At 35.2% G+C, this 13,471-nt stretch overlaps 1 protein-coding gene and 1 pseudogene across 1 annotated transcript in view; both read right to left on the reverse strand.

Annotated features, from left to right (window-relative positions):
* Nucleotides 1-13,471, reverse strand: part of LOC103852615 (SNF1-related protein kinase regulatory subunit gamma-1-like) — a 423,770-nt gene that overhangs the window by 379,331 nt on the left and 30,968 nt on the right. The window lies entirely within an intron of this gene.
* On the reverse strand, nt 1,234-4,168 carry LOC117131916 (annotated as a pseudogene).

Below are 13,471 nucleotides of genomic sequence, written 5' to 3' on the forward strand. Positions count from 1 at the left end.
GAATTGCATGAGTGAAGCCTCTTTTGATAGCTTGTCATGTGCAAAATCTTGAGAGTATTGGAGGCGACATAGATTTATTCTCATCTCTAGCTAGCATAATGAGTTAGCATTTAGGGATGGTGAGAGGGGTTTGTATGTTCTAAATTTCATATCTTGGGTTTGGAGAGTGAGAAAGATGAGAGATGAGCAAAAGAGTATGAATAGAAAAGAATACTCTAGGGATAAAAAAAAAAAAATAACAAGCTTTTGATTTTGCAACAAAGGACCTTCCCCTTTAAAAAAAAAAAAAAAAAAAAAAAAAAAAAAAAGAGAAAAGAAAAGAAAAAGAATCAAAGAGAAGTTGGGGAAGGAAATGAGAAAGAGTTAGAGCTAAGTGTTGTAAAGAAAATGAATTAAAGTCTCTAGTTGGTTAAGTCAAAAGAAAAAAAAAAAAAAGAGTTGTTCATTGGGTGAGTGATGTGAGTGGGTTTTATTTTGGTTTTGAGATGATGATAAAAGGGTAGAACTTGTAATCACTTAGGAAAAGGGTAGAATGATGAGAATGAATCTATGTATGCATGAGTTGCTTCTAATCTTAGATAAATTTTGCATAATGATCAAGTTCCTTGTTCTTGAGTGATAACCACCTTGGAATAATAACATTTGAATCCTTCTTTTCATTCATATTAGACCATTGCTTACCTAGCCAAATGATTGAGATCATGTGTCTATTTGTGAGAATTCATCTTGGGTGTGTGTGTGTGAATCAATGTGAGAGCTGGTTGAAGGAACTTGTTAGTTGATGAGTATTGCAACTTGAGTAAAGGCATAAGAGTATGGATAAGCCTAGAGAAGCTAGAGTATAATAAGGGAGTTACTCATGCTATTTGCTATGTTTCTCTTGGGATGTTAGGTTGAAGGCTAGAAAGTGTCTCTTTTGGTTATGTATTTCCATTTTCAATTCCCTCCTCTTTGATTGATCTTGAATGTTTACTTGAGGACAAGTAAAGGAATAGTGTGGGGGAGTTGATATCTCATGATTTTAATGAGTTTTAGATTTATATTTTAGCTTATTATGATTATTTTAGGTTGCATTTAGGTCTTTATGTTGCATTTGCATACTCATTTGCATATCATAGGGGTTGGAATGCACATTTAGAAGTTTTGGGCAACATTGGAAAGTTATTGTTGCAAGTCAAATACTTTTGAGTCAGAAATGAAAGAAGGCGAGAATCCAGGGACCGAAGTTGCAAATGCAGAAATTCGGTGGGGTTAAATTGCACAATCAAAAGTTAAGGGGCTAAAGTAAGGATGTTTCTGCAATTTACAAAGTTGTGGGCTCTTTTGTAACAAATCCAAAGTTCGAGGACCTGCTGTGCAAAATGGAAGAAACCACCATTGGAGAAGATCGAGAGCTTCCTCTTCGCCGGACCTGAGTTTGATTCAGCTCACCGGAGGTCGCAGAGAGGAGATAAGCACGGAGACGGCTTGACCTTGAGATTCAGAAGCTGAAGAGATCCCGTAGTGGAAAGCTTGGCGGAGGAGAGACGACGATTGAAGCTTGATGGCTGCGACGGCGAGAAGCACTCCGGAGCTTCAGGACGTGCTGTCACGGCTCGAGCTGAGACCACGACGGTGATTCTGAGCACAGCCACGGAATGATGACGACGACGGCACGTCGAGATGTCGAGAAGAAGAAATGAGGAACTCCACGCGGGTTGAGCAACTTGGGAAGCTGTACCCGCTCGCACCGGAAGAGACGTCAACACCAGTCTCACGCGGGGAAGGACGACGCGGGGAGCTGTACCCGCTCGCATGAACTGAAGGCGTGGCGACGGCTTAACGCGGGGAAGCTTACGCGGGTGGAGCGACGATCCCTACCCCGCGCCGAGACTTATCTTTAATCGAATTTTAATGTTTTTTTTAAGGGTTTTTTTAGACTTTTTAATGGGAACCATTAGGTTTACCAAAGACATATAAATACTCTTGTAATCCTAAAGTTAGGATCTATCTTATTTTCTATCTAATCACAAAGAACTTTGAGTTTAAAGATCTAATTTTGATCATTATCTTTTGTGATTGCTTAGATTATATTGATCACTAATCATGATTAACACCAAATCATCATTGATTCTTGGGTTTATCATGATAATTAGTGAGTAGTCATCTTTGGATTCATGGATTAGGGAGATTAAGGGTGATTAAGCTAGATCTAAGGTGTTTTAGTATAGATCCATCTTGTTCCTTGCTAGTAGAGTGATTTTAATGTCATTTTAGAGTTGACCTCTCTAAAGTTGAGCTTTAGGCATTTTATACCCGGAAGGTGTTTGATGAAATGCCTGAACCAACTCTCCTAAGCTTTTAACATTCTTTACCAAAGAGATTTGTTGTTAAAGGTGTTAAGATGACTAGTAGACTTGAGATTATTGATTACTTAGATAACATTCAACCAAAGGAATTTGATGCTTGAGTTATCTAAGTAAATGAGCATTCATCTAGGGATAGAGTTTGTTTAGGATTGTGTCTAGGTCTAAGGTAGATATAGATTGGTTGAAAGTTGACACCTTTAGGTTGAATCTTGATCACCCAAGATCAATTCCCATAGCCCATGAGTTCTCCCATCTTATAAGAAAGAAAGCTTTGTCATTTATTACATTTTAGGTAGAAATCTAGTTTAAAAACATCTCAAAAACTGGTAGCACTTAGATTAAGCATGGTCTTGCATTCTCTTTGCATCATAATCACTTAGAACTGGTTTGACATCCTTTATACTACAACATTTGATTAGGAGCCTTGAAACTCCTAACATCAGTTAAACACATATTCAACTAGTTGATATTTTAACATACGTGAATTCAACTATTTAAAACCGTTACGGTTCAATTATTTAATCTCCATTTCCACTTATTTATCATGTATATACTAAAACACAAATCAGCTCGTTAACGATTTAAAATTGGACATGTGGAACATGCTTTATAAAAATAAAAATAAATCTACTTAAAACAAATTCTCATCCCTAATTTCCAGCAACTCTATCCTAAATTTTTTCAGAATCCATGTTCAAAATCAGCTGAACATGATTTCAAACGGTTTTCTTCTCCTATAGATCTTAATTCTTAGTGAGAAGAGGGAAAATGGATACAAAAACAACCAATGTTTCTAGAGATTTTTCATTAAATTAGAGAATAGGGATCTTTAGGTGAAAATAGAAATAATAGGTGTAGCCACTACAAAAGAAAAAGATAGTGATATTCGAAGCTGAGAAGATGATGAATCCTAAAGAAAGGTGATGGATATTTTCTAGCTAAATGCAACTTCTTTGTTTGAATCAGCCATCTCTTATCATGTTTGTCGAATATTTGACTACAATAATACTTTTTATTGAAAGATATATTCAAATTTCATGATAAAAGTAATTTAATAGACAGTGAAATTGACCGTGCAGAGTACTAGAAAACACTAGTTGATTAAATAAACCCTAACCATGAAATGGAAAAGGTAATACATGTTCTATGATAGACTTTGAAACAGTGTATTATTTAAATCGATATGATCGAATCTTTTCCTTGAACTTGAGATTACAAAATACAAACTGCGCGACAGAAACAAGAAAAAAGACCTTATTCTTCACATCCAAGTCACAGAGACCAAAGAGCTGGCAAGTCCAGATTGTTCGAAACTCGTGTAAGATCCGTAAGAAAGATTCTTGTAATAACCCGGAATCGCTTGAAACAGCTTGAAAGGCTTATTCCTCTCCGACTGGTCAATCTGGGAATAGCAAAACGACCAGAGAAGCTGAACCGATTCTGATTTGAGGAAACTTCTCTGCACTCTTCTCCCGTCCGGTAATCGAACGCTGATCCTACACAAAACGCTTTTATCCAAATGGCTATTTGGCTCTGCGGAATAACCGCTTTTGGAAACAGACAAGTTGTTGTTGTGCTCTCCGTCGCTGCTGCTACCTCGGAACAACGTTTTGGGTGTTTGGTATATCGACGAACGACGATAAATTCTCAAAGAGCGATTGCCGTTCAAGCATTGCGAATGATCTTTTTGCCATTGAACGGTATCGAACTGTAGATTTCGTAGTAATCCTTTTCAGGAGGAGTGGTTGAGTGGATGTTGTTGCGATTGCAGCTTCTCTATTTATCATGTGTTAGAGAGGCATGGAGAAATTGAACGCTGTTCCCATTCCGTTTGAAAATGGATATTTTCCTTTTTTTCTATCGTCAACAAAATAAGTTTATGGATATTCATCTTTTTTTTTTCTAGTTTATTAAATTTTTCTTCCAAATTTATTCGGATTATAAGTTGAACTTTAATTCGCTAAATATTCCTCAACGAGTCTCTTATTAGAATAGTTTACCAACTATTTTTCTTATAAATTTTCTTGACATAATGCTTTTGCAAATGATTTGCCAATGTCAATCTCATTTATAACAACTATATATATATGAAACAAACGTTCTTATATGAATGACACTTCAGAACTAAGAACCAATTATAGAGTCAATATCATGTTTTGACAAGGTATCAGATCCACATGCAAAGTTGGAGACTATGATGCAAAGAAAAGTAACTTTTTCCATTAGATAAACTAAAGAACGCTCTTGAATTGATCAGACTATACCACAGCCGGAAGACAAGCCACAAGAAGGAAGCAGAAATAATTAACTAAAATCTATCTCAAACTCCAAAACTTTTTAGAAGCTAGGACCGCAAACAAATGATAAAATCAGCTGCATGATCCATTGTTTCGATGCGCATCATGGAGAGCAGTAAAATCGCCAGCTATCCACTGTCTCAGTCTGTTCATTATCAGTCCTCTTTATCACCCAACGTGGCAAAAAGCTCACCGTTAGACTCACCAGATTGGTTTACTTGGCCTAAAAGATACCCACAAGTAGTTGATTTAGCCAAAGTCTTTCACTGCAACGTTTTGTTGTTAATGCACCGTCACTAAGGACAACAGACTTGTGTTTGTGGGAAAACCAGATGGATCAATATCAAAACTGGTTATGATAGATGCTCTAGGTTTTCTCTAGTCTTTTTCCTATTTCTCTTTTTTTCATTCGAAAACCAAATACACTTTCTCTAAAACGTTAATCTACGTATTTTTTTTTGTCAGCAACATAAAAGAGTCATGTAGACTCTTCAAATCAGACTGGTAGCTCCGTATCCATGTGGACAACAGTAGACGATTGCAATCTACATATTCTTTATCTAAGCTTCACCGACTATCTTTGGTGAAATTTCTTTTTCGATAAAGACTAATCTTCCCCTGTAGTTTCGGTTCAGTATTTTGAACATCTCTAACCACAAAATCCCAACGAACAAACATCAATCATCGGTCGACAATAACGCAACTTCCGCCTCTCAAATCCTAATTGCCAACCTCGGATGTTCCTTGCCTCCACCCAGAGCCGGCCCTGGGCTAAAACCCATAAAGCAAGAGTTTCAGGCGCCAAATATATATACTTATTAGGGGCACCAATTACCTGAAGGCGTCACTTTAGTCTAGTGGTCTTAGACCTTTTCCTCCCGACCAACAGGTATCAGTTTCGAATTATATCGCCTTCTTCCTCTTTGTTAATATTTTTTATTCCTTTTTTTATATTCATCAAAGATATGGACGATTTTATTACCATTTCCAATAGTTCTAGTTTCTTTTCTTATATGTTGTAAATGCTATATTATTAGATAATAAATTTAATTAAAACAGATCTAATTAATCTTTTTACTTTATTAAAAGACAATTTTATTTTTCTAGTTCTTCTTTTCTATCTCTTTCAGCTAATATTTACTAGAATACATGTATTAACAAGATATATTATAATAATTAACTTGAATTAGAAATTATTCGTATTAACAATGAAATTGTGATTAATTTTTGTAGGAATGCATGCATCTCCCCAGGACCGGATGGCTACCCCATGGAATTCTATAAGGCAGCATGGTCAGTGGTAGGGAAAGATTTTGTCACTGCAGTTCAGTCTTTTTTCATTTATGGATTTATGCCTCGCAGCGTCAACGCAACCCTCTTGGCCCTAGTTCCCAAGACCGCTGATGCTGAGAAAATGACAGATTTTAGGCCTATCGCTTGCTGTAATGTAATCTATAAAGTGGTATCAAAGATTATAGCAAGAAGATTGAAAGCTACGCTCCCGGAGGCTATAGAGTTAAACCAATGCGCTTTTGTGGAAGGCAGGCTCCTTCTGGAAAACGTTCTTCTAGCAACGGAACTGGTAAAGGACTATCACAAGACATCAGTTACATCTCGATCGGCAATTAAGCTCGACATTTCAAAGGCTTTCGACACGGTCAGTTGGGAGTTCATAGAGGAAACTTTACGTGCAATGAATTACCCCGACCTGTTCATTTCTTGGATCATGAGATGTCTTGACACTGCTGCATTCTCAGTCTCGGTAAATGGGGAGTTAGAAGGTTTCTTCTCCAGTAGCAGAGGCATGAGGCAAGGGTGTTCGCTCTCCCCGTACCTCTATGTTATTGCCAGCAATGTACTCTCTAAGCTTCTCAATAAAGCGGCGTCTGATGGGCGGATAGGCTATCACCCACACTGTAAGGAGGTTAAACTCTCTCACCTTAGTTTTGCTGATGACATTGTAGTCTTCACAGATGGCTCCCCGGAATCGCTTAGAAACACACTGGCTGTATTTGATAAGTTCGCTAGCATGTCGGGATTGAGGATTAATGTCGCAAAATCAACTGTCTTTGCTGCGGGTAAAGGGAAACTAGTGCTAGAGGCTGCCGCAGGTGCTACTGGTCTCACAGTCTCTGCGCTGCCTATCAAGTATCTTGGTCTCCCACTAACCACAAAGATAATGACGAAGAATGACTATGAGCCGCTGATCACAAAAATCAGGAACAGGTTTATCTCTTGGACAAGTAAGGCACTTTCATACGCAGGAAGGTTACAGCTTATTAAGTCGGTTATTGCGAGCATCACAAATTTCTGGTGCGCTGCTTTCTGTCTCCCTCAAGCATGTATAGATGACATTGAAAGTATGTGTTCGGCGTTCTTATGGAGTGGCTCACCGAACAACACTTCTATGTCTAAAGTTGCTTGGGCTGATGTCTGTTGTCCATATGAGGAAGGTGGTTTGGGGTTGCGTCGAGTTAAAGAAGTGAGTACGGTTTTTATTCTGAAACTGATATGGCGTCTCTCTGCGCAGTCGTACTCACTGTGGGCCACGTGGGTCAAACAATATCTACTTCGGGGGAGACTCTATGGGATGTGAGGGAAACTGGTTTGGGTTCTTGGGTGTGGCGTAAGCTCTTGAAGCATAGGAATCTGGCAAAACAGTTCATTCGCACAGACATTGGCAATGGGCAATCAGTGAAGTTTTGGCTGGATATTTGGCACCCCGCAGGAAGGCTGATAGAAATTACTGGGGATATTGGGACGCAGAAACTAGGCACTGCAAGACATGCACGGGTATGTGAGGTCTATGTGGAAGGAGTTTGGAGGATTCGGTCCTCTCGGGATCTGCAGATTCAACAATTGGTGCAGGAGATTCGGCAGTTCCTGCTAGTGATTAATGGTACTGATCGTGATGGGGTCTTGTGGAAAAATGGTCCTGATGACTATGGAGACAGGTTCATAGCCTCAAGCACTTGGCATCAGATCAGGCAACACAGGGAAAAAACACCATGGAGTAAGCTCGTGTGGTTCTCTCAAGGTGTTCCACGATTTGCCTTCATCACGTGGCTAGCTTTTCGTGATAGACTCTCCACGGGTCATCGAACTAGTAAATGGGGTCAGACGCAAGGTTGCCTCTTCTGTGGGGAACCTGATGAGACTAGGGAACATCTCTTCTTTGCTTGTCCGTACACTTACACATTGTGGCTGGAAGTTGTGGGTAATCTGTTTGGTGTTGAGCCTGACCCGGATTGGGATATTACTGTCTCTCGGCTGCTTACAGGAAGGTATGATCGCCTTAGTTTCATACTGCTGAGACTAGTTCTGCAAGTCACCATTTATTTTGTGTGGAGAGAGCGAAATGATAGGAGACACAGCAATGGTGTAAAGTCTGTGAACCAGCTTGGAAGGATCATCGACAAACTGTGCGAAACCGTATTATGTCAACAAAGTACTACCTGATACCAAAGCTGCAGGGTCTGATGTGTCGATGGTTTGAGGCACATATGCTTTAATTCTTTGATTTCGTTTTCAGATTATTACTGAAGTTTTGAATACATAAACTCTGTACATATATTCTTTTGCATTGATCAATAAATTAAATATTTCATCAAAAAAATAATTTAAAAACTTTTGAAATTCAAACACATAAAATTATCATAGAATTTTAAAATTCAATGAAACTCTATTATGCTTCTCAAATTTACAAATTGAAATATTGACGTTGAAGTGAACTCTATATGTTTTGCTCTATTTTATAAATATTATTTTTATTTTCAGAATTAGTAGAAAAAGTTATCAAGAAATAAAATTTAAAATTAATCAAGTGAACTAATATAAATAATAACAAGTGATCTTTAGAATATCACTGCTTATCTTTCAATACACCAAATATATAAGATAACTAGCAAATAATGTTTTTTTTGTTAAACAAAAATACAGTTTTAAAAATATTGTATATTTTTTAATTATACTTAAGGGGCAAAATTTTCGAGGTCCGCTTTAAAGGCCACCATAGTCCGGACCGGCACTGCCTCCACCATGACAAATATATAAATGATATTCAATCATCTATCACATTATGGATTTACTGAATTACCAATGCTTGAGAGGTAAGAAGAGCCTATTAGGGATAAATATCTCACATTGGATATTGGAAGGGATCCTTAGCAATATATAAGATGGATGGGCCACTCCACTTAGAACCAATTGGTTTTAGGTTGGAAGCCCATCTAGCTTAATATGGTATCAGAGCCCGATCCACGGAGTCCAACCCGATCCACATCGATCTGGCCCAAAGTTAGCCCATCGATCCTTGCCCGAACATTTCGAGATTGACGCTCAAAGAGCCATCATCTCGAGGGGGCGTATTAGGGATAAATGTCCCACATTGGATATTGGAAGGGATCCTTAGCAAGATATAAGATGGATGGGCCACTCCACTTAGAACCAATTGGTTTTAGGTTGGAAGTCCATCTAGCTTAACAGAGCCATATTGCCAAAGATGGATTGAGGCAGATGATTCATATTAACTTGACGAATCAGTGCAGAAAGAGATGTGTTAACATGTAAAGACAGGGGAGGAAGTGACATATTTCCTCTTCATTCAACGAGACTTGGCGAAGATCGTGGCAGAAAAGAGGGTGAGAGATTCTGGAAAGAAGGCGACAGAGGAGGTCGTCAGGGGCGGACGTGCGTAGATGGCAACGGGGTCACGTGCTCCCGACTGCTTATTAATTTGACTTAAATAATATAAGTTAATTTGGTTAAATTGTTCCTAATTTAGTGAATAAACATGAAATATGCCCTCAGTTCAAATTGTTTTTTTTTTGTTTTTTTTAGTGTTGTACCCCCAACGAAATTTTTTGTTGGATCCGCCATGGAAGCTGATTGGATAAGGAGGAAGCCATGGAAGCTGATTGGTCGCTGTAAAATCGAATTTTCAAGTTTTCCGTCAAAACCGTTAAATCGAATTTTCAAGTTTTTCCGCCAAAACCGTTAAATCAAATTTTCAAATTTTTCCGGCAAAACCGTAAATCGAGTTTTCCCGCCAAAACCGTCAATCGAGTTTTTCCACCAAAACCGTAAATCGAGATTTTTCCGCCAAAACCGTAAAATCAAGATTTTCCGCCAAAACCGTAAATCTAGTTTTCTGTCAAAACCGTAAAATTGAGTTCTCCCGCTAAAACAGTAAAATCTAGTTTTCCCGTCAAAACCGTAAAATTGAGATTTTTCGCCAAAACCGTAGAATCGAGATTTCCCGCCAAAACCGTAAAATCGAGATTTCCCTCCAAAACCGTAAATTGAGATTTCCGGCCAAAACCCTAGATCGAGATTTTCCGCCAAAATCGTATCTATACTTTTACATTCTACAAAATATAATGAAATATTAAATATGAACTTTTGTATGTTAACACTGATTTTTTTAATGGGACTCTGCGGAAAGCCCATTTGGAATGGTCCATTTTGGGTCTCGACAATATGGATTTGGTACAATTTGTACTTAAAAAAATAATGTCCAATAAACTGATTTGTCCATTTAAAAATGTCCATTAGACATGGACAACCCATTTGACAGCTCTAAAACTGAGAATCACGGAGAGAACTAAAACATCTAAGCCTCGTCCATCCATGTTGCACCCATCCACGATGGACCCGGCTTGTTGCTTATATATTGTTGTTACCAAATCGTACAAAATATCTCAGTTTTTTTCTGACTTAATCGGATCAAATTAGATTTATGGAGAAGTTTTGAATAATCATGGGAAATTGCCACAAATACCACATTCATAGTATCACTTTTCATGCTTACACTAACCACTTTTACCCTCACTTTTAATGAAGGGTAAAATACAATTATACCTTTAGGGTTAAATAATCTAGACTTATGTCTTAGGGTTTAGAGTTGAGGGGTGGGGTAGAGTTTTTGGAATGTGAAATTTATGATTATAATAAATATAAAAATACTTTAAAAATATATAAAATATATAAAATTTTTAAAAAATAGTTTCAAACATAATTTTCGTTTTTCAAAAAGAAATTTGAAAAAAAAAATTCAAAAATTTTTTTTTATAAAAAATTTCGAATTTGAAAAGGTATAATTCGAAAAGATAAAAAAAAATTACATTTTTTTTTGTTTTTTTTTTATTTTCTTTATTTTTTTAAAAATAATGATTTATTATATATATAAATAACAAGGGCATAAAAGTCTTTTGCCACTTAATAAAGAAGATATTTTTGAAAATGTCTTATTAGTGGTGGTAAAAATGAAAAGTGGTACCATGAAAGTGGTATACATGTAATTTCCCCCATAATCATGTTCATTTAGTTTTCAAGAAATTAACTATATCCACATTTATGCTAAAACAGATTTTTTTAATGTCAACGAATTTAAGTACGCCATTTCTTATTTAATAAGTAGTAATCCGCACTATGCGCGGAGTGAAATAGTTTATTAGATTATTTATTGTATATTGTACTAAGTGATTTGTTCTATAGTTTTTTCTTGGAATGAACATTCATATATCTGTTCGGAGTCATTTACTCTATTCAGATTTTTAGAGTTAGAAATTTTAATCGTAATCAGATATTTACAAATTTTGGTGATTTGGTTTGAATCATTGCAGATTCGGTTCGGGTTTGAGTTCGAATCATTATCTTCACTCATAACAGTATGTTAAGAAATTGACATCCAAGTATTGTAAAATGTTTATGTGCTCTATATCCCAAGTTAAAGTTTAAAAATGTTGAAAGAATTCATCAGATTTTCCTTGCTTCCATCATTTTATCAGTATTAGAATAAAGTCTCTCACATCGGAAGTTGGAGGGGATCCTAAGTAATATATAAGATAGATTAACCAATCCACTTACAATAAATTTGTTTTAGGTTGGAAGTTCATCTAGCTTAATATGATATCAGAGCCGAATCAAAATAGTCCGATCCGATCCACATCGATCCGGCCCAAAGGTAGCCCATCGATCATTGTCCGAACATTCCAAAATTGACGCTCAAAGAACCATAATCTCGAGGGGTATATTAGAGACAAAGCTTCTTACATCGGAAGTTGAAGGAGATCCTAAGAGCATCTCTAACATGCCCTCAGACCCTCAAATTTTGAAGTTTTCGGCTCTTCAACAGGTTCTACTAATTAGGCCCTCAAAACACTATTTACTTTTTCATTTTAGTCCTTCTAGTTTTAAAACTTACATATGATTATAGTAATATTAATTTTCTTATCACTTAAATCTTTATAAATATATTTCGACCAAAAAGTCGAATATAGTTTACATACATGTTCTTACTGATAAATAAAATACATAAATATGTTAAAACTTATATTAAATTATCTAAATAGAATATTATGTATATCATATACAGTATATGTACTTTAACCTCATGAATCTTTTCTCTAATTAATGCACTTTTTAAATGATTTATATAAAAACAAATTGTAAAACCAAAATATCTATATAGGAGTTATAAATATTATATTTTACTTTTTTACTGAGTATTTATTATTTTAATTTATAAAAGATTGATACTTATATTTAATTATTATAAAGACTGAAGACTAAAATGCAATATGTAGAAAAATTAAAGATAAATTTTAATTTTCTTGTTGGAGTTACCTATCCTCAAAACCTCATTTTAAGGATTACTCACCCTCACAATGATATTCTTTGTTGGAGATGCTCTAAATAATATATAAGATAGATGGATCACTTATAATACATTTTTGATATATCCGAATCTTCTTTGTTTAAGATGTTCTAAATAATATATAATATAGATGGAAACCACATTTTTGTTCTATATCTTGATGGTTCTCTGGATTAACTCAATAACTACACTTCAGTTAACATCCAAATTATGAATCTCAGTACCACAAAATAATTTACTATCCTAAAGAGTAGTTAGTAAATAACATGGTAAAGTCAACTGGAAACCACCAACATTGGTTTTAAAATGTCTATTATAATGGAAAACTAGATCTTGATCCACGCCCCCGTGCGGATGTTGGATTTAACTTGTGTTCAATGCAAATTTATAAACCATTGATTTTATAAAATGTCTATTTATATTTTTATGTTTTGAAAAATATATTTAGAGTAGAATATATTCTATTATAATATAGATGTTGGGAAATTGCCACAAATAGCACATTCATAGTACCACTTTTCAAGTTTACACTAACCACTTTTACACTTATTTTAATGAAGGGTAAAAGACAATTATACCCTTACGATTAACTAATCTAAACTTAGGGTTTAGAGTTGAGGAGTGAGGTAGGGTTTTTTGGAATATGAAATTTAGGATACTAATAAATATATATATATAAATACTTAAAAAATATATAAAATTTTTTTAAAAATAGTTTCAAACATAATTTTTGTTTTTCAAAAAGAAATTTGAAAAAAAAAATTCAAAAAAAAATTTCTAAAAAAAAAATTTATAAAAAAGTTTGGATTTGAAAAAGTATAATTCAAAAACCTAAAAAAAAATTTACTTTTTTTATTTTTATTTATTTTTATTTTATTTATTTATTATTTTTTAATTAAATAATGATTTATTATATATATAAATAACAAGTGCATAAGAGTCTTTTGCCACTTAATGAAAAAAAATATTTTTAAAAATGTCTCCTTAGTGGTGGTAAAATTGAAAAGTGGTACCATGAAAGTGGTAAACATGTAATTTCCCCATAGATGTTTGATAATAATTTTTTATCTGTATGTAATATTATATTTATAATTTTATAACTTGATGCAATTTGATGTAATTGTAACATTCATATATTAACCTATTGACTTTTTTTGTTTATTTATTTA

Source organism: Brassica rapa, chromosome A02, assembly GCF_000309985.2.
Source record: "Brassica rapa cultivar Chiifu-401-42 chromosome A02, CAAS_Brap_v3.01, whole genome shotgun sequence".
Classification (NCBI taxonomy): Eukaryota; Viridiplantae; Streptophyta; class Magnoliopsida; order Brassicales; family Brassicaceae; genus Brassica; species Brassica rapa.